Genomic DNA, 25,402 nt, shown 5'->3' on the forward strand with positions numbered 1-25,402 from the left:
GACTATTACGGTGCACATTAAACATACAAACACATTGAGGAAAGAAATTGTATAAAATAATTTTGTCATTTATTTAAATATAAGAACATTTTACAATACAACAAATCAATGGCTCATTGATGTATTGCTATTGATTTGTTGTATTGTAAAATGTTTTTATATTTAAATAAATGACAAAATTATTTTATACAATTTCTTTCCTCAATGCGTTTGTATGTTTAATCTGCACCGTAATAGTCCCTCTGTTCGCATTTTCCTTGATTTTTCTGGTTGGAGACCAGAATTTTCAAATACCTATTCCATGTTGGGTTTATGGTTGAATATCCAATCTGCTGACCTTACTGTTGTGGATGGCACTTTGGAATTGCAAGCTTGGGTTAATTTTTGATACTTTATATATGTCTACTCATTGATGTATCATTGCAATTTATGATTGTTGGATATCTGTATGCTATATGCACTGTTTACTTTTTTATTTTTATTGTGTATATTAATAAAGTTGGCAGTTAATATGCTTTTTAATTACCGTATATACTCGAGTATAAGCCGAGATTTTCAGCCTCTTTTTTGAGGCTGAAAGTGCCCCCCTCGGCTTATACTCGAGTCATCGCTGTCTGCCCGCTCGATCAGCGTGTCGAGCAGACAGACAGCGGCCATTCTATGATTCAAAAGCCGCGCCTCCGGCTCCGCCTTCGCCTGTGATAGGCGGAACACTGAATTTCCCAGCAGCCTGTGTTCCGCCTATCACGGGCATCCGCTCATCCTCGTACTACGGACGAGGATGATACGACATCCGTGATAGGCGGAACACAGGCTGCTGGGAAATTCAGTGTTCCGCCTATCACAGGCGAAGGAGGAGGCACGGCTTTTGAATTTTACAATGGCCGCCGACGAAGAGGGCACGGGACGGAGGCAAGGCAAGGCACGGCACGGGACGGGACGGGACGGGACGGGACGAAGGCAAGGCACGACACGGGATGGAGGCTCGGGACAAAGGCTCGGGACACAGGTAGGCTGGACACACACACACACACACACACACACACACACACACACACACACACACACACACACACACGGATGGAGACACACACACACGGATGGATGGATGGATGGAGACACACACACACACAGGGATGGATGGATGGATGGATGGAGACACACACACACAGGGATGGATGGATGGATGGATGGATGGAGACACACACACACACAGGGATGGATGGATGGATGGAGACACACACACACAGGGATGGATGGATGGATGGACACACACACACACAGGGATGGATGGACGGACACACAGGGATGGACGGACACACAGGGATGGACGGACACACAGGGATGGACGGACACACACACAGGGATGGACAGGCATGTCTCACCCTCGGCTTATACACGAGTCAATAAGTTTGCCAGTTTTTTTGGGGGTAAATTGGGGGCCTCGGCTTATATTCGGGTCGGCCTATACTCGAGTATATACGGTAATTATCTGATTTATATTTACTCCTTATTCTGCCATATAAAAAGTCCAAAGGGGCATCTCCCAAATGCAATTGTTGCATATTTTCTATAATGTGATTTAGGATGATGGCAGTCTAATTCACACAAATTTATTTCTCAAATACATTTTCTCATTTGGTCTATTAAACCCTAGATCTCTCCTCTGCCCTCAAAGCATCTGACCACACCAAGATCGGTGTGATAAAATGCTTTGCCAATTTTCCAATGGTGCTGTTTATATCCGGCGAAACCTAAGTCATGAAATGCTCGTAGCTTCCAGTTTCTTAGGCCATAGAGATGATTGGAGCCATTCTGGTCTCCGATCAGCTCTGTGGCCAGCTGGCTGAACCACTGGCTGCATTCTCGGGTTCCCTGTTGGGACAGGAGAGCCCAAGAAAACCACGGAAGATGGTGGGAACAGGGGGGGGGGGGATGCTCCCTCTCATTGCTTATAAAAGCAGTCTAGAGGCTAATTAGCTGCTACGATTGCTTTTATATGAAAGCCGACCACTGGCTGAAAAAAATGATACCAAGATGATCATTCTGGTATAACCACTCAAAGTCCAGCAACATACCAGTACGTTGCTGGCCTTGTTGGGCATACATTGTAATGTTCTTTTTTTCATGCAGCCTGTCGGCTGAACGAAAAAAAGAGATTGATCGGTGGGTATGCCCACCATTAGAATACTGCCCTTCATCCACCCACTTCTAATGATGGGCATACATGCACCATTTTATTTTTAATTGTGGTGGTGAAATCACCTCGTACAGCATTGGAGTCGCTGATTTATGTATCATTGGAGTAAATGCTGTTTCTGTCAAGATAAATAAATCAGTGCTGCAGCTGAATGGCTTAAAAATATATGCCGAAGCATGGGGGCATACCCCCCAAAAGTTAGAAGAAAATCGCTCCTCCACCCCTGCTGCTCCCATGCTTCAGCATATATGCTCTTTTTTTAACTGTGGTGGTGAAATCGCCTCCGACAGAGCTAGAGTCACGGGTTTACGTATCATGGGAGAAAACGCTGTTGCTGTCAAGATAAATAAACCCCTGCTGCAGCTGAATGGCGTACCTGCTAAGCAAATGATGGTTAACAATAAAATAAACATTACAGTATAACATACCATACCTGCAAAGCAAATACAATAAAACATAGTAAAAACAGAGAAAACAATAGATATAGAACAGTAGAGCGGACAGTAGAGAGTGAATATAAGAGAGAGAACAATAGAGAGAGAAGAGAAAAATACAACCACAGCTATTTTTTGATTTTTTATTTTATATATTTTTTGTGTTTTTGTGTTTTTTTTTTCACTTTTTTAACTTTTATAAAAACTGTAAAAAAAAATGTAAACTGAACGTTGCAAATTAGGGTCTCTCAAAAGGTGATGGCCATCACATCTTTCGAGACCCTAAGACCCTGTGTTAGTGTGCCTATGACTGTGTGGTGCATACCCTATGCTAAAACTCCACTAGTGTGTGGTAGCATTTGCAGAGACTAGGTTGGTCAGGACAGGAGGGACAATAAAAGTGGGTGTCACGCCTAAATCCCCATTTGCTGTGGACACAACATCTTTTTTGGGGGTTTCTTTGGGTAGGTGTACCAGGGAGGACAAAAGGAAAATGCCTCTCATGCAGCCGGCTCACTGCATTTGGATTGGGAATTGGGCAAGAGCACCGTCTGGAAACAGCAGGGAATTTAAGATAGGATTTAGTCTGTCCTGAAGCTCTGTATAGCACATGAGCATTCAGCAAAGCCAATTGAAATAAGTATACAGACACTTTCTTGTACCAGCATCTGGCCTTACGGTCAATTAGGTACGGTGCCAACAACTGGTTGTTGAGGTCCACCCCTCCCATATTAAGGTTGTATTCATGGACACAGAGGTTTTTCTCCACAACACCAGTCGCCGTAGAAATTCGGACCGTTGTGTCTGCGTGAAGCGAGGACAGAACGAAAACATTCTGTAAATCCCTCCACTTCACTGCTAACAAATTATTACATCTTAAGCAGGCTCTCTCCCCCCAACTAAGATGGGATTCTACAAGCTGTTGGGGGAAGGGTGACACCAAGTCCCACACTATCTTACCAGCGCTTCCTATGTAGTCAGGGCAGTTCTCCGGCTCTACGTGACTATCTCTTCCCTCGTAAACCATAAAACTATATGTATAGCCTGTGGCACTGTCACAGAGCTTATACATCTTGACCCTGTATCTGGCACGCTTGCTGGGAAGATACTGTTTGATAGACAAGCGGACAGAAAACTTAATCAGGGACTCATCAATGCAGATAACTTGATTGGGATTAAACAAGGCTGCAAAACGTTGGTTGAAATGGTTTACCAGGGGCTGAATTTTGTAGAGCTGATCAAATCCAGTGTCACCCCAAAGATGACAGAGTTCATTGTCATTAAAATGCATGAACTGAAACATCTACTCATATCATGTCCTGGTCATGGAGGCAGAGAACATGGGCATATGGTGAATTGGGTCAGTGAACCAATATGACTGCAACTCACTCTTTTTAGTTATGCCCATTAGGAAGGATAGGCCCAGAAAGGTCTTAAATTCGGAAACCGTAATTGGTCTCCAATCTCTGGCAAGGGAAAACTGGGGATTAGCGGTGATGTATTGACCAGCATACAAATTACTTTTGTCCACAATAGATCTATAGAGATCTTCAGTGCAAAACAGCGAATAAATATCAAGTGACATAAAATCAACTGTTTCCACCTGAATGTCGGGTTGGCCAGTGAATGGGGGAAGTACGGGTGCTGCAGGAAGGGCACTATGGCATAGTTGTTTTCGTGCTTGTTTAGCTTCCGGCTCAGATATGCAACTGGGTGCTCCTCACCATCCCTGTTCTGTGACAGTACAGCTCCTAGGCCCACCTCAGAGGCATCAGTCTGTACAACAAACTCCTTGCTGAAGTCCGGGGCCACTAGTACTGGTAACCCACAAAGGCCCTGCTTTAAATTCTAAAATGCCTCCTCAGCTTTGGGATTCCACTTGACCATGACCGGACCTCTATCCTTTGTCAGGTTGGTCAGGGGGCGGCCATGGTGGCAAAGTTGGGTATGAACCGTCTGTAATACCCCGTAATGCCCAGGAAGGCCCTCCCTTGTTTTTTATTGATTGGTTTGGGACATTTTTGAATTGCCTCAACCTTATTGGTCTGCGGCTTGACCACTCCCCGGCCAATAATGTACCCAAAGTATTTGGCCTTCTCCAGGCCTATGGCACATTTTTTTGGGTTAGACGTGAGACTTGCTTCCCTAAGTGAATCTATCACCACTTGTACACGGAGCAGATGCGATTCACAATCTGGGCTGTGGAGGACCACATCGTACAAATACGCAGCTGCATATGGGCGATGTGGTCTCAAGGCTTTGTCCATCATTTGCTGGAATGATGCAGGGACTCCGTGCATACCAAAAGGCATCTGCTTATACTGAAACAAGTCCACAGGAGTGGAAAAGGCAGTCTTCTCCTTGGCTGATTCAGTTAGCGGTATTTGGCAATAGCCTTTTGTTTAGGTCTAGGGTCGTTATGTAGTGAGCCTGTCCTAACCTGTCCACGAGTTTGTCATCCTGGGGCATCGGGTACGCATCGAACTCGGACACATTGTTGAGTTTCCTAAAGTCGTCACAAAACCTGATAGCGCCATCAGGTTTTGGGACTAGCACTATGGGACTCGACCATTCACTGTGGGACCCTATCACGTCCAACTCTAACATATTTTTTATTTCCTTCACGACTGCCTCTCGTCTGGCCTCTGGGATTCTATATGGTTCTACATTTATGCAAACCCCTGGTTCTGTCACTATGTCATGTTGGATCATGTTGGTCAGTCCGGGTAAGGGGGAGAAAAAGTCTCTATTTTTATGCACAAACGCCCTAACGTCACTTTGTTGCGCCATGGACAGGGTATCCGTTATGGGGACGTCAGGTGTCACCGGTACCCGGTCTGTTAGGGGCGTGGACGTTGCCAATAAAGTCTCTCTGTCCTTCCAGGGCTTTAAGAGATTCACATGGTAAATTTGGTTTGGCTTCCTTTTCCCTGGCTGGTAGACTTTGTAGTTTACCTCCCTCACCCTTTCGACAACCTCAAAGGGACCCTGCCACTTGTCTAGGAACTTACTTTCCACCGTGGGAACAGTACTAACACTCTGTCCCCGGGACTGAAAGTACGGACCTTGGCACCTCAGACATAGACCCTCCATTGGGCCTCCTGGGCTCGCTCCATATGTTCTCGCACCAGGGGCAGGACAGCTGCGATTCGATCCTGTATCAAGGAGACATACTCTATGATGCTTCTACAGTGGTGTGAAAAAGTGTTTGCCCCCTTCCTCATTTCCTGTTCCTTTGCATGTTTGTCACACTTAAGTGTTTCGGAACATCAAACCAATTTAAACAATAGTCAAGGACAACACAAGTAAACACAAAATGCAATTTGTAAATGAAGGTGTTTATTATTAAAGGTGAAAAAAAATCCAAACCATCATGGCCCTGTGTGAAAAAGTGATTGCCCCCCTTGTTAAAACATACTATAACTGTGGTTGTCCACACCTGAGTTCAATTTCTCTAGCCACACCCAGGCCTGATTATTGCCACACCTGTTCACAATCAAGGCATCACTTAAATAGGAGCTGCTTGACACAGTAAGGTCCACCAGAAGATCCTTAAAAGCTACACATCATGCTGAGACCCAAAGAAATTCAGGAACAATTGAGAAAGAAAGTAATTGAGATCTATCAGTCTGGAAAGGGTTATAACGCCATTTCCAAAGCTTTGGGAATCCAGCGAACCACAGTGAGAGCCTATATCCACAAATGGCGAAGACATGGAACAGTGGTGAACCTTCCCAGGAGTGTCCGGCCGCCCAAAATTACCCCAAGAGCGCAGCGACGACTCATCCAAGAGGTCACAAAAGACCCCACAACAACGTCCAAGGAACTGCAGGCCTCACTTGCCTCAGTTAAGGTCAGCGTTCATCCCTCCACCATCAGGAAAAGACTGGGCAAAAATGGCCTGCATGGCAGAGTTCCAAGGAGAAAACCACTGCTGAGCAAAAAGAACATCAAAGCTCGTCTCGATTTCTCCACAACACATCTTGATGATCCCCAAGACTTTTGGGACAACATTCTGTGGACCGATGAGACAAAAGTGGAACTCTTTGGAAGGTGTGTGTCCAAGTATATCTGGCGTAGAAGGAACACTGCATTTCATAAAAAGAACATTATACCAACAGTAAAATATGATGGTGGTAGTGTGATGGGCTGGGGCTGTTTTGCTGCTTCAGGACCTGGAAGACTTGCCGTGATAAAAGGAACTATGAATTCTGCTGTCTACCAAGAGATCCTGAAGGAGAATGTCCGACCATCTGTTCGTGTACTCAAGCTGAAACGAACTTGGGTTCTGCAGCAGGACAATGATCCTAAACACACCAGCAAGTCCACCACCGAATGGCTGAAGAAAAACAAAATGAAGACTTTGGAGTGGCCTAGCCAAAGTCCTGACCTGAATCCTATTGAGATGTTGTGGTATGACCTTAAAAAGGCCGTTCATGCTCGAAAACCCTCTAATGTAACTGAATTAGGACAATTCTGCAAAGATGAGTGGGCCAAAATTCCTCCAGGACGCTGTAAAAGCCTCATTGCACGTTATCGCAAACGCTTGGTTGCAGTTGTTGCTGCTAAGGGTGGCTCAACCAGTTATTAGGTTTAGGGGGCAATCACTTTTTCACACAGGGCCATGATGGTTTGGATTTTTTTTCACCTTTAATAATAAACACCTTCATTTACAAATTGCATTTTGTGTTTACTTGTGTTGTCCTTGACTATTGTTTAAATTGGTTTGATGTTCCGAAACACTTAAGTGTGACAAACATGCAAAGGAACAGGAAATGAGGAAGGGGGCAAACACTTTTTCACACCACTGTATATGGGGTGGCCTCTCCTTCCCACATTTCTTTGGCGACATCTAGCAGCCCCCTGCAATGTCTACCATACAACAGATTAAAGGGGAAATAGCCTGTGGATGTCTGTGGAACCTCTCGTATGGCAAACAGGAGATATGGTAGCAAAAAATCCCAGTTTCTATCTTTGTTGACCCCCTTTTTCAGCATACTTTTTAAAGTTTTATTAAACCTTTCGACCAGACCATCTGTTTGGGGGTGGTAGACAGAGGTACGGAGATGGGAGATTTTGTATAATCTACACAGTTCCTTGGCAACCCTGGACATAAATGGGGTACCTTGATCGGTTAAGATCTCTTTTGGGATCCCCACTCGACTAAATACCTGAACCAATTCCTTGGCGATAGCCTTAGCGCAGGTGTTGCGCAAGGGTATGGCCTCAGGATATCGCGTTGCATAGTCTAGGATCACCAGAATATGCTGGTGACCCCAGGTAGATTTCACAACCGGCCCCACCAGGTCCATCCCAAAGGGGACCTCGATTATTGGTCAAGAGGGACAAGAGGGCTTGCGAAAATGGGGCGACGTTGCCGACATTTGGTACTCAGGGCACGCAGTACCCCTTGACATCTGCATGCAACCCAGGCCAGAAAAATCTCTGGCCGATTCTCACCCTGGTTTTTTCGATACCGAGATGTCCCCCCATTACATGACCATGGGCCAGGTCTAGCACCACCCCTCAGAAGGGTTTTGGAACCAGTAGCTGTTCTATCTTATCCTCTCCACATTTTACCACTTGATACAATAAATTGTTTTTAATGGCCATGTTAGGGAAAGACACCCCCCAGTTAGGATCTACGAGTTCCCCATCCAATATCTTAACATTTTCCCTGGCTTTTATGAGGGTGGCATCTCGCAGTTGCTCAGAACAGAAATCCTCTCTCCTGACCTCTAAGTTGGGTACCACATTCTGGCTACTCTCATTGTCAGGATCAGAGGTGTTCTCCTGTTCATTACCCTTGGGCGGGGAGCTAGCTTCCAGGTCCTTTTGGCAAAAAGGGTCGGGTGAGTGTTCCTGTGCTTCCCCAGCAGGGGGAGCTCTATCTACCAGCCTCCCTTTGCTCTCCCATAAATTCCAAAAATGGGGAAAATCTCTCCCCACTAAAGCTTCATGTCATCTCCTCTAATGCTCAATTTTGGGACTTTTCCAGAACCTGTCCCACCCTCTGGAACTCCCTACCCCAGCATTTCCAGTAAGCTCCTACCCTGTCCTGATCCTTGAAAACCCATTCATTCAGGGAAGCCTACCCCACCTCCACCTCCACCTCCACCTAAAAACTGTACTTTGGTGACCTCCATCAGATCATACCCTGCAGATGTTACCTTTTGTAGCACCTTCCCCTTTCTTTAGATTATAAGCTTCATGACCCTCCTTTTCCTTCTGTACTGAACTATCTTGTAATTGTACTGTCTCTCTTTATATAGTAAAGCGCTGAGCAAACTGTTGGCACTATATAAATCCTGCATAATAATATTAATAATAATTATGTGTTCAGCACTAGGGATAACATTAGCTAAACTTATTGTCTAGGGCCATATTGTGGTTCTGTCCCCACTGGGCACAATTTTGCACCACCTAGGATTTTAGATCTTTATGGTCATAGACTGTAAAACATCTCACATTGTCAAAATAACAAATGCAGAGAAATGTTAGTTATGATTACTAGTAAATAACAGTAAAAGTAATCTGAAATATGTAATTTGCAAATATATACTTCCAAATAAAAAGGCAGCGTTACAAAATTATGTTTAAAGGAGAATAATTATTCCTAGTCACCACTGGGAGGCACTGTCTACATACAATATGACATCTATGATGCCTAATTTATGAAGATCATTGAGTTGATGGATTAAAACGTTTTCATCATGATTTTTGGAATGCATATTTTATTTTCCTGTGAATAATGTGAAGATTTTAAAATGTTACAAATACATATAAGAGTCCTGAATATTTAAAGCATCTCCACAGTTTAAAAAAAAATCTGTAATATAGGGCAATGAAAAAAGGTGTCTATGTTGCTCCACATTTTCTGCACAAGCTATTGTTCTGATCAACTGTACACATACTGTAACTATGCTGAAGAAACACATTTGTGTCTATGGCTTGTTTAACATAAGTGAGTGTAGTGTATGACCAGGGGCGGACTGACAACTCATGGGGCCCCTGGGCAATAGGAGATTATGGGGCCCCTGGGCAATAGGAGAAGATTATGGGCCCCCGGGCAATAGGAGATTATGGGGCCCCCATGCAATAGATTATGGGGCCACACAGTATATACACACACATATACAGTATACACACACAGTATACACACAGAATACACATACACACACTGAAAAGGTACTGGAGAGGCGGAGCAGCTATAATCTTGGGATTTTTTTTAAAAAACACAGATTTTTACATACTGTACCTGTTTTTATTGAGGCTGGCAACCCTGATAGGGCCCCTTAGTGGTATGGGGCCCTCAGGCAGTGCCCGAGTGCCCGAATGGTCAGTCTAGGGTTGCCACCTTTTCTTCAAGCCAAACCCGAACATTTTCACGGCGCACGGCAATTTTTTTGTAGTACACGCTATAGGATTGTAAAATACCTTGGGTTACCCAAAAAGAGTAGTAATGAAGTGTGCTACACAGAACAGTTGCTATAGCCAAATTGCATTAACAGTGGAGGGACTTAAATGGGCATGATTAAATAAAACAAAAGCATTTAGTGTACCCATAAAATATGATTCGATTAATAAAAGAAATGTCAGTGACAATAGCCTACCTTAAAATTGGACACTGTCAGCCAGCAGGGCAGTGGACAGTGTCAGTAGGGCAGTAAATGGTGTCAGTAGAGCAGTAAATGGTGTCAGTAGGACAGTGTACAGTGTCAGTAGGACAGTGTACAGTGTCAGTAGGGCAGTGGACAGTGTCAGTAGGGCAGTACATGGTGTCATTAGGGCAGTACATGGTGTCATTAGGGCAGTAAATGGTGTCAGTAGATCAGTGGACAGTGTCAGTAGAGCAGTAAATGGTGTCAGTAGGGTAGTAAATTGTGTCAGTAGATCAGTGGACAGTGTCAGTAGAGCAGTAAATGGTGTCAGTATGGCAGTAAATGGTGTCAGTAGGGCAGTAAATGGTGTCAGTAGGGCAGTAAATGGTGTCAGTAGAGCAGTGGACAGTGTCAGTAGGGCAGTGTACAGTGTCAGTAGAGCAGTAAATTGTGTCAGTAGGGCAGTAAATGGTATCAGTAGGGCAGTGGACAGTGTCAGTAGGGCAGTACATGGTGTCAGTAGGGCAGTAAATGGTGTCAGTAGGGCAGTAAATGGTGTCAGTAGGGCAGTAAATGGTGTCAGTAGGGCAGTGGACAGTGTCAGTAGAGCAGTAAATGGTATCAGTAGGGCAGTGGACAGTGTCAGTAGGGCAGTACATGGTGTCAGTAGGGCAGTACATGGTGTCAGTAGGGCAGTAAATGGTGTCAGTAGAGCAGTAAATGGTGTCAGTAGAGCAGTGGACAGTGTCAGTAGAGCAGTAAATGGTGTCAGTAGGGCAGTGGAAAGTGTCAGTAAAGCAGTAAATGGTGTCAGTAGGGCAGTGGACAGTGTCAGTAGGGCAGTGGACAGTGTCAGTAGGGCACTAAATTGTGTCAGTAGGGTAGTAAATTGTGTCAGTAGAGCAGTTGACAGTGTCAGTAGAGCAGTAAATGGTGTCAGTAGGGCAGTGCGGTGCGGTGTGACAAGAGGGGGTGCGGTGTGACAGGAGGTGGTGCTGCGGTGTGACAGGAGGTGGTGCTGCGGTGTGACAGGAGGGGATGCGGTGTGACAGGAGGGGATGCGGTGTTTCAGGAGGTGGTGCAGAGTGTGACAGGAGGTGGTGCAGAGTGTGACAGGAGGTGGTGCAAAGTATGACAGGAGGGGGTGCAGAGTGATAGGAGGGGGTGCAGAGTGTGACAGGAGGGGGTGCAGAGTGTGACAGGAGGGGGTGCGATGTGACAGGAGGGGGTGCAGAGTGTGACAGGAGGGGGTGCAGAGTGACAGGATGGGGTGCAGAGTGTGACAGGAGGGGGTGCAGAGTGTGACAGGATGGGGTGCAGAGTGTGACAGGAGGTGGTGCAGAGTGTGACAGGAGGTGGTGCAGAGTGTGACAGGAGGTGGTGCAGAGTGTGACAGGAGGGGGTGCGATGTGACAGGATGGGGTGCAGAGTGTGACAGGAGGGGGTGCAGAGTGTGACAGGATGGGGTGCAGAGTGTGACAGGAGGGGGTGCAGAGTGACAGGAGGGGGTGCAGAGTGACAGGAGGGGGTGCGGTGTGACAGGAGGGACCCGTGCAAATACAGAGGAGGGGTGCAATTACAGAGAAATGAGGGACAATTACAGATGAAAGGGGTGCAAATACAGAGGAGAGGGGAAATTACAGAGGAGGGGGGGCAGTTACAGAGGGGGTGGCAAACACAGAAGGGTCAAAACATAAGGGAGAGAGAGGCGACAGGCAGCTGCTGGTGCAGAAGTTTTTAATAAAATAAATGCTTAAAAGCAATCCACTCACTCTGCATGTCAGAGCTGTATATGTCAGTCTGTGAAGTTGGCTGTCCCATCCTCCCCTCCGCTCCACGCTGCTCTTATCACTGAATCGGGAAACTCATGTGAACTCATGTGAACTGTCAGCCTCTGGAATGCTCCGATTGGTCACAGCATCCCAGGCTGGCAGCTCACTGCAGTCTCCCCGCAGCTCTGTATCCTCGGCTTCCTCCAGCGATTCAGTGATAAGAGCAGATCGGAGGGGGGGATGGGACGTCCAACTTCACAGACTGACATATACAGCTCTGACATGGAGAGTGAGTGGATTGCTTTTAAGCATTTATTTTATTAAAACCTTCCGCACCAGCAGCTGTCTGTCGCCTCTCTCTCCCATATGTTTTGATTGCTCTGTAATTGCTCCCCCCGCCCGCAGCTCCGATGCCCCTGCTGTCCAGGTCCCCCTGTGTGCTGGGGCTCGTAAAAGGAGGCCCCATGGTACCCCTGTCAGCTGTCCGGGTGTGAGGCAGAGGGAAACCCGGGCACAGCCTCCTAAACCCACTGTCCGGGTCAAAACCGGACAGGTGGCAACCCTAGGTCAGTCCACCCCTGTGTATTACACAATCATAGACACCAGATGGCTTGCTTTATTCTCTAGGAAAGAATTGAGGGACAAACTGAATGGATCTGTTCAAATATTCAGCTGAGCTGTGATGGGCTGAAAAGAGCCAAGGCTGTCTGCTGCTGTAAACATGTATCACATGTATCTGCACATCCAGTGGTTACCTGCAGGTAGAGTACATTTTTGCCCTTGGATAAAATCTCTCTGCATCCAGGGTCAGAAATTTGTCCCTAACCACTGTGACCCACGGGTTGTTAGTGTGTCGCTCAGGCTCAATCGAAGTGGGTAGTAGATGGGATGTAGATGATACCGAAAGTGCTGCAGCAAGGGATGGCATTCATCCCAGCTCCTGTAGTCACTGAAGAGAAGAGAGGTAAAAAAAAATCCCTGGTTCTGCACATCCACAGAGTCCTATGGTAATGTAGTAGTGATGGGAAAGACTACAGTACTTCAGCCCGGGTTCCCGTCAGGCCACATCCCAATGGGTTTTGCTTTGTCCCCTGAAGCTTAACCAGTTGAGATCCGTGCTATAGCCAAATGATGGCTACAGCGCGGACCTCCTTTGCCGGGACTATGTCTATTGGCGTCGTCCCGTGCACTAGCGACCTGCGCGCCCTCTGTGATCGGCGAGTCTATGAGACTCGCCTGATCACCGATCCGAGCAAGGGGTCGATCCCGACCCCTTACCATGTGATCAGCTGTCAGCCAATGACAGCTGATCATGTGATACAACGGAGCCGGTAATTGGCTATTATTCCTCCTCGCGCTGACAGCGCGAGGAGAAAAAAAAAAAGCCGATCACCGGCGGCCGTGATCGGGACATCAGTCCCGATCACGGCCAGCCCTGCCAGTGCCCACCTGCCCCCTGCCAGTGCCACCCATCAATAAATAAGTGCCCCCCGTCAGTGCCACCCAGCAGTGCCCACAGTGCCACCCATCAGTGCCCACAGTGCCACCCATCAGTGCCCGCAATCTGCCTCAACAACGGTGCTGCACCCCAATGCCACATATCCGTGCCCATCAGTGTCATCTACCAGTGCCCATCAGTGCCGCCCATCAGTGCCCAGCAGTGCCACCTATCAGAGCCACCTATCAGTGCCACCTATCAGTGCCCATCAGTCCTATCTATCAGTGGTACCTATCAGTGCCCCTTAGTGCCACCCATCTGTGCCACCCATTCGTGCCACCATCCGTGCCATCCTATCTGTGCCCATCTGTGCCCATCAGTGCCGCCTTATCTGTGCCCATCAGTACTACCTTATCTGTGACTATCGGTGCCACCTTATCTGTGCCTATCGGTGCCACCTTAACTATGCCTATGGGTGCCACCTTAACTATGCCTATCAGTGCCCACCAGTGCAGCCTATCAGTGCCGCCTCATCAGCGCACTTCAATGAAGGAGAAAAATTACCTGTTTGCAAAATTTTATAACAAATTATTAAACATGATTTTTTTATTTTTTTTATTTTGCATGTGTTTTTGTTTGTTTAGCAAAAAAATAAAACTCCCAGCTGTAATTAAATACCACCAAAAGAAAGCTCTATTTGTGGGAAAAAAATTATAAAAATTTAATTTGGGTACAGTGTTGTATGCCCGCGCAATTGTCATTCAAAGTGCATCAGCGCTGAAAGCTGAAAATTGCTCTGGGCAGGAGGGGGGTTTAAGTGCCCAGTAAGCAAGTGGTTAAACATGGGGACGACTGGATGTGCAGATACATGTTAACAGCAGTTGCTCTTTTCAGCCCATCACTCAGGTGAACGGGCTGAACAGCTGACAAAAATTGGAACATCTGGGATCCTGGCTGTAGGTATTCATGGTATATTTGCCATTCCATGGCCATTTAGAACATATGAATGAGATCTAAAGCCTGGTTCACACTGTAAGTTTTTTTTTAGTTCAACCCAGTGGGCTAAACGAAAAAAATAACTAGGGCCCTTAGGAGCAGCTCGCTATACTAATGAGTAGACTACCGCACCACAACTTTTTCTGCGCTGCATTGCAAAGCCTCAGGCCGCGTACACACGAGAGGATTGTCCGTCCAACTTAGTCCGCTGAAACGTGTTTCAGCGGACAATCCGCTCGTGTGTGGGCTTCAGCTGACTTTTTCAGCGGACAGTCTGGCGGACTAAGTCTTTCGGAATTTCCGTAATACAGTCCGTCCAAACTTGGTTTCAGCGGACAGTCCGCTCGTGAGTAGGCAAGTTGGACGGACTAAGTATGGCGCATGCTCAGAAAGGATTTACACGGCCGAAGGTTGCATTGCAGTGTATTGGACGTCGAATTTCTAGTCCCGTCGTACGTGCCGTACACGTCATCGCGCAAGCTTTCGGCGGACTGTCTGTTCATCGTGTGTGGTCAGGTCCGTTCTTTCGAAAGTAGGACGGACTGTCTGTCGGATTGTCTGACGAACTTAGTTGGCCAGACAATCCGCCCGTGTGTACGCGGCCTCATGGCTCCACTCTGCTGTCATGTGTTTTTACCGTACCTCATACATAAAAGTGTAAATAGATATAAAATGGTCCTGCGCAAACCAAATACTAATAAAAATTCTACGTGCTTAAAAAATATTAATAAATAAAAAACAGGCACAAAAAACAGTCCATAAATAAATCCCAGAATAATCATTCAATGGCGTCAGATGTGTTCAAACGATATTTCAAAGAAACAGCAGGTAAAGGTGCTCCTATAAAAACGGGAAACTCTGGGCTCCCAGAACTCTCACCTCAGATCTTTAAAAGCAGGCACATCAAGCAAACCAAACAGCCTCCGTTTTATCTTTAGCCACCAGGGGGTCTTCAGTAATAGCTGACAGGAACATCATAAATATCCATGCTAGGCCACCAGGGGGCCATTCAACCCTGTATTAACTGATAGTGACTGCAGTGGCGATTTCCACTGATAAGTGCCGCTCAGAAGAAAAACATAGGGAGAGGAAAGGGGTGCGGCGTGCTCAGTGCGCCTGCGCGCCGCTGTCTATGGCGCATGCGCATGTTTCCCTGGATTATCATATGCACTATCCAGGTCACCCTGAAACAGCATGCATATACTGTACATTTTCCATTGCTACCTTCTACGCCTCCTCCCCTTATTAAAAGTGTGTTTTTTAAAACTAGAGGAACACCATGTAGAGGAAAATCCAACACCATATAACTGCTTGATTTCTTTCTGCATCAAGTATTCCTGTATACCTAGGCTAATACTCCCACAAGGTATTATAACAGGTTTCTCATATTTTAGCAGTTTCTGATTTCATCAGCAAAGTATTCATGTTAGAGCTGAGGCACGTCAAGTGTTTGTTGATTTCCACTTATCTTTTACCTCACTGTACTATGAGTAATTGTAACGTGGTTAATTGTCTATTTTGTTATGTCTTGTTAGGGTTGGTATCAATAAGGTGTTAAGGTGAGTAGGTGGGTGTTAGTGCTTGTGTTTTTTGCTGGAACCTGTCAAATACCTCCAAGTCTATTATTATTAACCCTAGAAGCATCAGCTTAAAAACACAGGCATTTTCACATAAAAAGGTAATTTATTCTATTTTGATATCACTCTATATAACATAGAAACACATAAGGGTGATGGGACATATAGACCAAGTAGTCTAAGTAGTCAAGACTGCCCAGTTTTAATTATTTTTATGCATTTGTTTTTTAACATTTTTGTCTGATTATAGATCTATTGTTTGCCCTAAGCATGTTAAAATTAATTTACTGTTGACTGCCTCACAAACACTCTAATGCCCCGTACACACGAGCGGACTTTTCAACATCCAAAGTCCGAAGGACCGAGTCCGTCAGACTATCCGATCGTGTGTGGGCTGCAACGGACTTTTGATTCGCCAAAGTCTGACGGACTTTAGAAATGAAGCATGCTTCAAATTTTCCCGAAGGAACTCCGCCGGACCCGGTGCCCTTCGAAAACTCTGCTCGTGTGTATGCTACTCCGACGGACTAAAACCGACGCTAGGGCAGCTATTGGCTACTGGCTATGAACTTCCTTATTCGAGTCGGGTCGTACGTCATCACGTTCGAATCCGTCGGAGTTTAGTGTGATCGTGTGTGGCCAAGTCCGTTCGGCCGAAAAGTCTGTCAGAACTCTGGCGGAACTCCGGCGGAACTCCTTTGGAAGTCTGTCGGACATAAGTCCTCTCGTGTGTACGGGGCATTAGAAGTTTATTTCAAGCTACTCTTTCTACTAGCTTGAGGTCATGTCCCCTTGTTCTTGATCTCAGCTTTGTATTGAAAATACTGCCCTCCTGAACCTTATTCAAACCTTTAATGTGGTTGTAAAGGCAAAATGTTTATTTTACCTCAACCACTTCAGCCCTGGAAGGATTTACCCCCTTAATGACCAGGCCATTTTTTGCGATTCGACACTGCATCGCTTTAACAGACAATTGTGGGATCTGTGACGCTGTAATTAAACAAAATTTTATGTCCTTTTTTCCCACAAATAGAGCTTTCTTTTGGTGGTGTTTGCTCACCTCTGTGTTTTTTATTTGTTGCGCTATATACAAAAATAGACCGACCATTTAGAAGAAAAAAATATATTTTTTACTTTTTGTTATAATAAATATCCCCCAAAAAAAATTACATTTCTTTATCAGTTTAGGCCAATATTTATTCTTCTACATATTTCTGGTTAAAGAAAAACGAAATAAGCATATATTGATTGGTTTGCACAAAAGTTATAGCGTCTGCAAAATAGGGTATATATTTATGGCGGTTTCTATTATTATTTATTTCTTTTTTACTAGTAATGGCGGCGATCAGTGATTTTAAGCGGCACTGCGAACACTTTTGACACTTTTTTGGGACCAGTGACATTATTACAGTGATCAGAGCTAAAAATAGCCACTGATCACTGTATAAATGACATTGGTAGGGTAGGGGTTAACACTAGGGGGGATCAAGGTGTTAAGTGTTCCCTAGGGAGGGGTTTCTAACTGGGGGAGGAGTGGACTGACTGGGAGTTGCGAGAGATCGCTGTTCCTGAATACTAGGAACAGACAATCTCTCTCTGCTCTCCTGACAAAAGGGGGATCTGTTTGCTTTCATTGACAGATCCCGTTCTGGTTTGCGGGTGGCCAGCGGACATCCCGGACACCGGCCACATGCATAGGTTCTGAAAATGCATTGCGCGCGTGCTTGCTATAGCCATTAAAGGGACCGCCGTACTGGTACGGCATCCGCGCAGCCAAGCCAACCTGCCACAGTATAACTGCGGCGGCTGGTCGGTAAGTGGTTAATGCATTGCTGTGCTGCTATTTTAATCACTTCCCTCCCAGCCAATGTATATATTAGGCCCCTTTCACACATGCGGACCGTATGTCCATATTTCATCCATCCGTTTTCAGATGAAATATGGACATACATGCATCCATATGGGACAGTGGGTGTCAGTGGATGAACATCCGCTGACAGCCAATATCATCCGTCTCCGCTATGGTCCGATTCTGCAGACGGAGGAAAATCCTATTTTTCTATCCATCTCCAGAGCGGATCGGATGAACAAGGACAGACAGTCCGTGTTCATCCGATCCCCCATAGAGGAGAGCGGAGATCTGACAGGGCGGTCCCTGCACAGTGCGCAGGGACCACCCTGTCATCTGCCAGCTCAGCGGAGATAAACTGAGCGATCCCCGCTGAGCAAGCGGATGTTCACGGGGCGGATCATCACGGATCCGCCCCGTGTGAAAGGGGCCTAAGGCCAGGCAGGTGTTCCAGTTCCAGGAAGACGTCAGTGGATGTCCTCTTGCTTATGCACCTTGTGCGTGCCCCCTGGGGTGCACAACAGGGAGATCTGTGTCACAAATGGATTTCATTCATAACAGCATTTCTTACTATTGTGATCTTTGTGATTGAGCAGAGTGATGACACAGTATAGGCCCAGTCATAGAGGTCCTGTACCATGTGATCACAGTAGTAAACTATACATAAGAGTCATTTATGACAGGTAAAACGATTACTTTTGCAATGATCATCACTGTTATAAGCAATCATAGTGTAAAGTATCCCTAATGTTGTCCCTAATCACCGCCAACTACTCATAGTTTCCCTAATCCCCCCTGCACCAGTTACAGTGTCCTTGATCACCGCCACACCAGTTACAGTGTTCCTTATCACTGCCAAATCGGTCACAGTGTCCCTGATCACCACCACACCAGTCTTTGTCTCACCCTAAGGACTTGATCACATATGTGATCCTCTCTGAAGAGCCATCCATGTTCAGATCGCTGTTCAGAGAGCATCTGGCAGACAACAAGGAGGTATACCACCTGCTTTATACCTTTGCACCCCACACAGGTAACCCCAATCACTTGAATAAGGCACGATTGGTGAGGTATAATTACATCTACAGCTGCGAAGCAAAGCTTCACAGCCACAGTAGGTTTACACCCCCAGCCTCTGCCTCTGTAGATAATGGGGATAGCAGTTGTGGGATGGTAAAATCGCAGCTCAACTCCAAGGTTGTATTTCCCCCCCCAAGCGTGAACAAGCCTTAATGGTGCAGGGAGTCACAGTTCTACTATCACCACCACACCAGCCACAGTGTTGCTGGACCATTGTAGCTAGAATCAGATTTCCCGATTTGCCTGTTTATTGACCACATTTCTGCCTGATGCCTGGACCATGCCTTTGCCCTTACAGTATGTTGACCATGTCTCTGCCATCAAAATACTCAGGAGTAACATAATTGGTTTTGGGTTGTAATTCTAAGTATGCCCATGCTTTGTTTGTCCCCCCCCCCCCCCCCCCGCCACTGGCTGTTTGTGAGAAATAACTCATAACCCATAAAAATGGCAACTTCAAAAAACTCACCATGCCTCTTACTAAGTATGTTTGACTGTCATTTGGGGGTATTTGTACTGTCGTGGCATTTTAGGGCCTCAAGCAATGAGACAGGCAGTCAGTACTTCAGGGATGATCCATTTTCAAATATATATATATATATATATATATATATATATATATATATATATATATATATATATACCATAGTTTTTAGACTCTATAACTTTCATACAGACTAAATAATATACACTAATTTGAATTATTTTTACTAAAGAAATGTAGCAGAATACATTTTGGCCTAATACAATAATAATACAGAATACAATGTCCTTTCTTTATAAAGATTATTTATTTTCAAAATTTATAATAGAGTTACTTGTACTTTTTTCATATTTTTTCATATACAGTATATAGCAAAAAATGTAAAAGTTATTTGGGTACAGTGTTGCATGACTGAGTAATTGTCATTCAAAGTGTGATAGTGCTGAAAACCTAAAAATGGCCCGGGCAGGAAGGAGGTGTAAGTGCTCAGTGTTGAGGTGGTTAAATATGCAACATACTGTATATCTAAAGAGAAGACATTGGTTACAATAAGTCCTAAGCTATATGGGAACATGTTTAGTTAAATAGTTTAACCACTTTCAGACCGGACCAATTTGCTGGTCAAAGACCAGAACACTTTTTGCGATTCGGCACTGCGTCGCTTTAACTGACAATTGCGCGGTCGTGCGACGTGGCTTCCAAACAAAATTGACGTCCTTTTTTTTCCCATAAATAGAGCTTTCTTTTAGTGGTATTTGATCACCCCTGCGGTTTTTATCTTTTGCGCTATAAACAAAAATAGAGTGTCAATTTTGAAAAAAACGCATTATTTTTTACTTTTTGTTATAATAAATATCCCCCAAAAATAGATAAAAAAACATTTTTTTCCCTCAGTTTAGGCCGATACGTATTCTTCTACATATTTTTGGTAAAAAAATCGCAATAAGCGATTATTGATTGGTTTGCGCAAAAGTTATAGCGTTTACAAAATAGGGATAGTTTTATAGCATTTTTATTAATAATTTTTTTTTTACTAGTAATGGCGGCGATCAGCGATTTTTATTGTGACTGCGACATTGTCGGGGACCCATCGGAAATTTTTGACACATTTTTGGGACCGTTGTCATTTATACAGTAATCACTGCTATATAAATGCAGTGATTCCTGTGTAAATGACACTGGCAGTGAAGGGGTTAACCAGTGGGTGGCAGTGTAGGGGTTAAGTGTTCCTAGGGGTGTGTTACTAACTGAGGGGGGGTTGGGCTTTCATTTAGTGAACACTGATCTCTGCTCCAATCACATGGAGCAGAGATCAGCGTCACTAGTTGCTAGGCAGAATGGAGAAATGCTGTTTACATGGCATTTCCTCCATTCAGCCGTCCCGTGAGACGATCGCGGGGATGCCCGCGGCGTTCGAGTCCGCGGGTCCTTCGACCGGACTCACGGGGGTCCCGACCAGCGCGGGAGCGCGCCGCCGGTGGCGCGCTCCCGATGGCAGGGCGGCAAATTTAAAGGGACGTACATGTACGCCCATTTGCCTGCCCGTGCCATTCTGTCAACGTACATCGTCGTGCGCTGGTCGGCAAGTGGTTAAAGTGGTTGTAAAGCCTTAAGGTTTTTCACCTTAATGCATTCTATGCATTAAGATAAAAAAAAACCTTCTGTGCTTCAGCTCCCCCCAGACCCCCCCTTTTTCTTACCTGAGCACGATCCAATCCAGTGATGTGCACGAGCGCAGTGGCTCTCCTGATTGGACAGATTGATTGATTGGCTCCTGCTGCTGTCAATCAAAAGCTGTGACATGGGAGTGGGGAGCGGGGGCCGAGTCCCACTGTCTATGTCAATGGACGCAGCAGCGGGACTCAGGAGCAAGCCCGCACAAGTGCCTCCAGGGAAAGTGGCTGGAAAGAGGAGGAGTCTAGAATGCCAGACCCCAGAAAAAAAGGAAAAATCATTGCACAGAGCAAGTATAGGCATGTTTTATTATTATTATTTTTTTAAATCAAACATTTACAACCCTTTTATGTAAACTAGATGATTCACCGAAGAATTTAATTTTCTGGGGCCTGTAATTATCTGCATGATTTAACATAATTGTTTTAGTAAGATCAAAAAAAGCTGCCTGCCCCTTTAATAAAAAAAAAAATCCTGAGTTTCTGTGGTTGCAGACTATTATTATAAGGGGTTCCTACCAGCCCTGTTGAACGTTTTATTTATTTTGTATACTCAATAATGCATAAAGATGTGCTGTAAACACAATGTATGCTGGCACACTCAAAGCTCTTAGGTAGACAGGAGTAGAGAGTAGTCAATGACTAGGCATGAAGATCTCGCTATTGGAGTATTCAAGATAGTTTCAAGGACTTAAATATCACCTTTTCGGTGGACTAACATTTTAAATTGAATTCTATTGCTACATAGGGACAGAACACTACTGGCAGCAGGGAGAAGATGAATTACCAAGATTACAGTATACAGTTGAGCTCCCTTGTCCCTGACTCTTTAATCTTTAACTCTGAGAAAACTTTTATCCCTAGCCTGATAAAAATACAATATTATGGAAATGAATTATGGCACAAAATGTTTGCACTGAAATGACATGGTTACATAGTTAATCTGATTAAAAAAAAGACACAAGTCCATCTAGTTCAACCAACAAGATGGTTGAAATAGATGATCTTTACTAAGATTTGGCATAGTCTAATGCCCTGTACACACGACCGGACTTTCCGGCAGAAAAGGTCCGGTGGAATCATTATGTCGGACATTCCGATCGTGTGTGGGCTTCATCTGACTTTTTCTTTCTAAAATTCTGATGGACCAAGAACATAATCTACATAAAGCTTTTAATAAAGCCCTTAACCAGACTAGGTCTTCCCTGTTGTATCCCCGTCCTCGAGCATCTGGGTTGAGACGGTCAAATTCATTACACAATATTCAGGGCACCACGACCAATTGAGAGACATATTGACTAAACACTGGCACTCATTGACCGATCACCACATTTTAACCCGATATGACCGTGATACCCTGGATCTGGTCTTTCGTAGAGCCAGATCTCTTAAGGACTGTTTGACCACTAGCCATTTTAGTGCCGATTCCGTTTACCACTCTGTGCACAGGGGAACTTTTCCCTGCGGGGAATACCCTCTGTGCCCATGGATTTATTCTGGTTCTACTGTCAAACTTCCAGATGGAAAGTTATATACACCCCGTTTTTCTGCTGATTGCAGCACCACGGGTGTGGTGCATTTGATGCTCTGCCCCTGTGGTGCTTTCTATGTGGGGAAAACTATTCGGGAGCTCAGGTAGAGGGTAGAAGACCACATATACTACTCCACCAATGGTAAGTTAACCTCTGTTGGTCAAAACATTGGATTCTACCACAGATTTGACTCACAAGCAGTCAAGTTTGTGGTTCTGGATGTAGTGCCCTGCGATATTAGGGGTGGTAATCGAGACAAAATTATTTTACAAAAGGAAGCACTCCGGATTGAGAGACTAAATGCTCTTGTGCCCCCGGCCTCAACGAGACCAATTCGTTTAAATTCTTTTTATAATATCCCTGGTATCGCCCTCTGCCTGGGCCCCCCTTTCCCCCTTTTCTGTCTTTTGCTATTTGTGCTACTTTTGTTTGGGTCACTGATTATGGATCTGTCCTAGCAGACTGTTCTTTGCTTAGTCTGCCTGACCTGATCATTGACCACAATAGGCCCTATTGACTGTTGATAACCTGTCACTGAATTTAGTTTTGTCTGCCCTAGGTTTAATTAATTACATCCCATCTGAATAATACCGTATGTTTGTGTTCAGAGATTGTCTTTTTGCCATCCAATTTAGGTATTAACATCTGTGCATTGTATTTTTTCTTGGTAATTTTCATTATTCATTGCGATAATTGGTTCGCTATATTTATTATTGTATGTTCGTATTCTTTATGTATTTCAGTGCAAAATTATTTGTAATCATTATCTTTTATTTCTGTAACAGGTTTCTTGTCCTCTTGCTGGTGGCCCCTTTTTGAGCTCTCGCTTCCGCTGTCTCTCCTCCGGCGATTGGTAGTTCTCTTGGAGGCGGTGACGGCGTCGCGCATTGATCTTGGCGCGTTGCCGTCCATCTCCTCTTGCACCCACCCTGGCCATTGTTATTGGCCTTTGGGGCAAGTGTGCAGGCGTGCACTAGGTCCCTTTTGCTCGCTGGGTCGCATTGTCAGCTACTGCGCAGGCGTGCGTGTCAGGTCACCTTGAGGCGAGGTGACAGATGCACACCGTAGGGATCAGGAGTGCACCGCAAGGTTGTGGACCCTACGGCTGACTGCTGCAGACGGGAGACAGATCCCACTGGGGTTAGAGCGTAAGATTCCCTGTGGCGCGGAGTCTAAGAGCCAGCAGGTGTTCACCAGCGCCTCTAGTGGTGAGGATGGACTTGGCTGCAACTGGCTCCAGGTCGCGACCCCCAGGGTCCCCCAGCTCACACCCACAGTAGGCAACAGGAGGATAGGGATAGTGAGGGACAAAGCCAAGGTCGGGGCCACAAGCAGACAGGAATATTTAGGGACACGCCAAAAGGTCAGGATCACAGGCAAACAGGGATAGTCAAGGACACGCCAAAGTTGGTAACGGAACAACAGAAGAGCACACGGCAGGTAACAGGAAGCTAACACACAAAGGTTGATCAGCACTGTTCACTTGCAGTGCACAGGTTAATATAAGGTTACCTGATAGGGCCTGGGGTAGAGCCATGCTTAAGAGGAGAGGTTAAAAAAAACACCAGGTGGAAGTGGCTGGCCTCTAGTCTGAACACATGAGGGGAGGTAAGCAAACAGGAAGATCACTGCATAACCATGACAGTGTGATGTTATTGCACGCGCCCTGCCGCTGGTGCCCAGCGTGCGTGGGGCTTCTTGGCGCTCCGCCTGTAGAGCCCCTGACCCCGTGACGCTGTGTGTCGGCGACCCGACACCAGGGTCTTAACGGGGTTGGGCGGTATATATGGCGGTAGCTTCCGCCCTGTTATTAAGCCGATTGACCCAGAGCCTCACCGGCACACCTGCACAGAGATGTAAGTTAGACCGCTCTATTTATTTATCTTGAGCTTTATGATCTTTTTAATTGCGATCTTTTGATTGATTTTAGCCCCATTTACTGTTACTTTATTAATTTACATTCACATAGGCTGTCATATATATTTAATAGTCTGATGATTCGACGGACTCCTATTTACTCTGTATACCTGCATGGTTGCCGAGGCCGAGACTACACCCATTGGTTATGGGGTGCTCTCTCGGTCTGTCTCCGGGTCCCACTACCATTTTTATTTGGACAGGGTAACTACCCATTTACATCTCTTTGTTGGTGGTTAATTAGGCTGCAGGTTTTACTTATTCACATCACCTAATTGTCCTTATTTGTCACCTTTCAATTATCCACACTGTACTTCGCTCCTTTTCTGTGGGTTTGTGCTAGCATGTTTTGCATCACTGTTTACAGTTATTCACACTCTGGGATTCCACCCCACATCACCCTTCACTCTCCTCTTTTGCTCAATTTTTTCACCTGGTTGGTTAATCCTTGAACCTGGCCTTATTCTTACCTTACTCTTTACTCTATGTGCTGTTTCCAGCACCTTTTTATAGTACGTTTCTACGCTTCTACATAGACTCGGGCCTGTTTTTGGCTATTATACCGTCCCCAGTCGCCGGTAGAGACCCCTGCGGTGTTTGAGCATTTCAACGGGCTGCAGCCCTAGGGTAATATCCTGATGCTTTTTTCACGTGTTGTGTTCAATATTTCTTGACATGCTTCCCCCTTTTTTCCCCCTTTTTCCCCCCATTTAATTCATTCATACATGTATTTATATTTAATTCATGTTATATATTTTTTAGATGTTTGTATTTCCGGAAGAAGCTAAAAAAAAGTGAAACTAGTCAAAATACTTCACCATGGGGACAAGGTGATTTGGGGTGGGGGCC

The sequence above is a fragment of the Lithobates pipiens genome, unplaced genomic scaffold, assembly GCF_037356315.1.
Source record: "Lithobates pipiens isolate NorthernLeopardFrog02 unplaced genomic scaffold, aLitPip1_a1.2 Scaffold_19, whole genome shotgun sequence".
In the NCBI taxonomy this organism is placed as follows: domain Eukaryota; kingdom Metazoa; phylum Chordata; class Amphibia; order Anura; family Ranidae; genus Lithobates; species Lithobates pipiens.